Source organism: Tupaia chinensis, unplaced genomic scaffold, assembly GCF_000334495.1.
Source record: "Tupaia chinensis unplaced genomic scaffold, TupChi_1.0 Scaffold000515_1, whole genome shotgun sequence".
Lineage (NCBI taxonomy): Eukaryota > Metazoa > Chordata > Mammalia > Scandentia > Tupaiidae > Tupaia > Tupaia belangeri.
The window spans coordinates 5,336,470-5,341,113 of record NW_006160028.1 but is presented as its reverse complement, the minus strand read 5'-3'; the positions used below and the strand labels follow the sequence as shown (position 1 = coordinate 5,341,113).

Sequence of the window (4,644 nt, the reverse complement as noted above, 5' to 3'; positions counted from 1 at the left end):
TGCGGGTGGGGCCCAGCCTCTGCCTCTCTCCACCTCGGCCAGCCGAGCTGCCTTTTAATGCATTTTTTAATTTCAAAAAAGTTTTAGTTTGAATAGATCAAAATTTAAAAATGTTAAGAGAAAATTGCTTAAAACAAAGCTAGGAGAAAGCTTACCATTAAGTTCAAATAGTAGGTGGATGAACCTATCAACAGTTCAAGAGAGGACAAACATCCTTAAATGTGAAAATCAAAGCATCAAAGTAAATCAGTAATGTTTTAGACTAAAGTAAAAAAATTCTATTTCTCTAGTTCAGACTCATGTAATTAATCTCTCTTCTATTGAATCTGCAGTGTTACTGTGGTGTGACCTTTCTGTTTACACGCTAGAAGTTAACATTCAACTCAGGACTTGTCCCTACCATTAGGCTGGCCATTCTCTTGGTTGTTTCTTGTACTCTTATTTCTGTGTGTCTGACTTTAGTTTTTTCCTGGTATAGGACTCCCTTCAGCACTTCTTGGAGAGCTGGTCTGGTATTGATAAATTCTTTTAGGTTTTGTTTATCTGAGAATATTTTTGTCTTTTTTCCCATATGGGGGATAATCTTGCTGGGTATAGTATTCTTGGTTGGAATTGTTTTTCACTTAACACTTTGAATATATTTTCCCATTCTTTCCTTGCTCACATTGTTTCCAATGAGAGGTCTGACTTTGGCCTTATGGGATATCCCTTGAAAGTAACTTGAGGTTTCTTAGTATCTTATCTCTGTCTGTGGTTTTGGTCAGTCTGGCCATGATGTGTCTTGGGGAAGATATTCTTTAGTCGAATCTATGTGGGGTCCTATGTATTTTTTTTTTTTTTTGAGAGGTTTTTGCTATAGGGAGTGTGCGCTCGTCAGACAGACAGACAGAGACAGAGAGACGGAAAGCAAGAAATCGCCCCCCCCCCCCCGCATGGGGGATGGCCATGCCGCAATCCCTTCTCCTCCATTCTCCTCTTGGATCTTGGGCACACATGTACGTGCACCAGCATGAGTTTAAGTCACTGGGTCCAGGACTCGAACTGCAGTCGACTACATGGGAGTTCAGCGACATAGCCATTATGTCAACTGCTGGTTCCGAGTCCTATGTATTTCTTGGGACTGGATATTTGCGTGCCTCTCTAGATTTGGAAAGTTTTCTTTCAGTATTTCATGGAATAGATTATCAATGCGCTTATTAGTTTCTTCACCTTCTGGGATACCAATGGGCGTTTAATGATGGCTAGTATTACTTGTATGTTATTCTAATTTTGGGGGGTTATTTTCTCAGTCTTTTGGGTGAATTTTTCTAGGTCAGAGGTTTTATCTTCTAAATCTGAGATTCGAGCTCCTGCATGATGTAATCTGGTTTTTATATTTTTAACGAGTTTTGATTTCCTGTATTACAGGCTTCATCTCTAACAATTCCATTTGATTCTCTTTTATGAAGTCTATCTCCTCTTTCAGGTTGTTTAAGAACTTCCTCACCTCCTGGAACTCAGTGTCTCTTTTCTCCAGTTCATTGTCTCTATTCTCTTCCATCTCTGTTAGCTTTGTTATTATGAATATTTAAAATTCTTTGTGGAGGAAGAAGAGTTATTCTTTCCCATTAGAGGAGAGATATTCTCTTGGTTTTTCATATTTCTTGTGCCTCTGCAGTGGTTTCTTACCATTAGATGGATTATACATTTTTTTTCTATTTTTTTGGAGTTAAATCTGAGCAATCAGGGGAATGCGGACAAAGGTGACCTGCAGTTTGTAAACAATACCATTTTTCTCCCTTTGCACAACTGATTGAATGACAACTGAGGTTTAATCTGACCCTAAAAGTATTCAAATAATTGGCTACTAAGCACCTAGACCTGTCTAGAAAATGAGTGTATGGAGGCTGAGCAGAAAAGGGAGAAAGATAAAAGAAAAGGAAAAGAGAAGAAAAAAATGAAGAAGAGAACAAAACAAGATTTAAAAAAATAAGAAAAAGAGAAGAAAAAAATTCCATCGTCAAGAAATGAAAATTGCGTGGCGCACCAGCGCACTAGCCTGCCCCTGAATGGGACTCGGAACTCAAGTATAGATGGCTGCTCTTGGCTTATCCTGGCTCCTGGCTGGACGGGGGAGCAGGATGGTGGAGTCTGGGCAGAGGGTCTTTGGTGGTAGAAATCCCTCAAGATCTATTTTTTGTTGTTGTTAGAAAAATAGCTACCTCTGTATTATTTGGGCTATGCTTTCTTGATACCCTTTTTATCCTTTTATTTTCAACCTTTTAAAGTTCTTATTGAGTTAGGTGTGTCTCTTAAAGATAGCATACGATTGGATTTTTAAAACCTCCAACATGGGGGCTGGCAGGTGGCATGGTGGTTAAGGTCCTGAACTCCCATATGGTTGACTGTGGTTTTCAGTCCTGGACCTAATGGCTTGCTTTCTCACTTTCTCTCTCTCTCTCTCTCTTTCTCTCTCTCTCTGTATCTGTCTGGTCAATTTAAAAAAATAATAATAATAATAAATAAAATGAAATAAAACATTCTTTAAAGAATCCAATATGTTCATTAGGAAAAGTCAGAAATCACCCCTGCCAGGATTGATGGCCACACTGTAATCCCCCCTCCTCCATTTTCCTCTCAGGATTTTAGGCATGCATGCACATGTACCCGGCATGTTTTCAAGTCCCCAGGTCTGGGACTTAAACTGAGCATTTACCTGGTGGGATCCTGCTGCCTTAACCACCACACCACCAGCTGGCCCTCATCTTTGTTTTCAACTGGCAAGTTTGGTCTGTGTGTTTTATGATTACTAATATGTTTGATTTTATTTTTGTCATCACACTTTGTAGTTTCTTTTCCATGTTTCCACCCTGTTTTTGTTTTCCTTCTTTCCTATTTTCAATTGGATTATTCAAAGGTTATGTCCCCCCCATTTTTTAATTTTATGATTTTTAAATTTATATTCTATCAGTGAATATCTCTATAGCACACAATATGGTTTTCGAAGTATACATGTAGTATTTAGCAATCAATTCAGGTAAATTATATACATCATTTATAGTAGAGAACTTTATATACTTTTTTTAAAAAAAGAATTATTTTATTTAACTTTATTTATTTATTTACTCATTTTAATTTGATCAGAGAGGGACAGACAAAGAGCAAGAGAGAGAGAGAGGGAAAGTGAGAAAACAAGCTGTTAGATCTGGGACTTGAACTGCAGTTGGCCATGTGGGAGTCCAGCGCCCTTAACCACCACACCGTTTCCTATCCCTGAGAACTTTCCATTCTTGTGTCTTTTAAGCGTCTGTTACTTTCGTTGGATTAATCAAAGCTTTCTTCCCCTTGCTCTTTTCCTGTTATTCTCTATCCTGATTTGGGAGCATCTAGTCAGTTCCTACTTTCTCAATTTTTAATCTTAAAATTTTAACTTGTGCAACTGATTTAACTCTAAAGTTTGTCATCATTTTTGTCTTAAGGCCACCACTAAGGTATATAGCACCTTTGTGAAAAAAATGTAGTGAGTGTTGATGCCATGGGTTTATACTATGTCAGAACATGTCAGATTACACACTTTAAGCGTGTGCACTTTGTAGCATGTAATTACACACTAATAAAAATGTTAAAGAAGAAAAGATGCGCCTTTTTCTAGATGAGCAAAACCTTGTGCAGGGCCCCACAAGCAGGTGAGTTAAGCATGGACTAGATTTCAGCCTCACTTCCCCTTGGCCAGTGGCACAATCATCTCCCCTGTATTTAGAGATTCTTAGTACCCTTTTCCTGAACTACACGAAGACATTGACTATCTCATGCGCTACCTCCTCCCAACATGACATTATACTTCTTCTTTTTATACCTTCAAAATCAGCCATCGTCAATATTATTGTTGCAAACACTACTTCACTAACTACTCCTTTCTTCAACTTACTCTCGCCTGTTTTTTTCTTTCAAAACTGCTGGTTAGCGTAATGGCTGTGTCGCTGGACTCCCACGTAGTCGACCGCGGTTCAGGTCCCAGACCCGGTGGCTTAAAACTCACGCCGGGCACGTGTGCGTGCGAGCCCAAGATCCCGAGAGGAGAATGGAGGAGAAGGGATTGCGGCGTGACCATCCCCTCTGGGGGGTGATTTCTCGCTTTCTGTCTCTCTGTCTCTCTCTGTCTGTCTGGCGAGTGCACGCGCCCTATAGCAAAAAAAAAAAAAAAAAAAAAAAAAACAAAAAACTCTCCAAAAAAAAAAAAAAAGAAAAATTTCAGTGACTTAATCCTGTGTGTTTGTTTTAAAAAAACCTTCAATTCACACTCATTCTGGTTTTTTAAAAATTATTTTACTTATTTTTCATGATAGAGCACAGGTATGTGAGAGAGAGAGAGAAACACTCTCCATAGGGTCTGGTCACACCGTAATTTTCAGTCCTTTCCAGCTTGTTGGCTCATGGGCAGTCACGCATGTGCCTGGCATGTTTCAGGCTGACTAGGCAGGGAATTTGAACCCAGGTTGCCATGTGGGATCTGGCTTTGCTGGAGCAGTAGATTTCTGCTGTTCCACAATGTCATCCTCACACTTATTTAGATTGGCTGCTAAGATGAAATGATCTCTCTTTAAAAATTCTAGTAGTTTCCGACATTTTGTTGTTATTTTCAAAAGATTTCTTATAGTCTAATTG

General features: G+C 39.0%; 1 pseudogene; it reads right to left on the bottom strand.

Moving 5' to 3' along the window:
• LOC102492749 (tropomyosin alpha-4 chain pseudogene) overlaps positions 1–3,851 on the bottom strand; it is a 4,635-nt pseudogene extending 784 nt beyond the window's left edge.
• Positions 3,852–4,644: the final 793 nt, after the last annotated feature.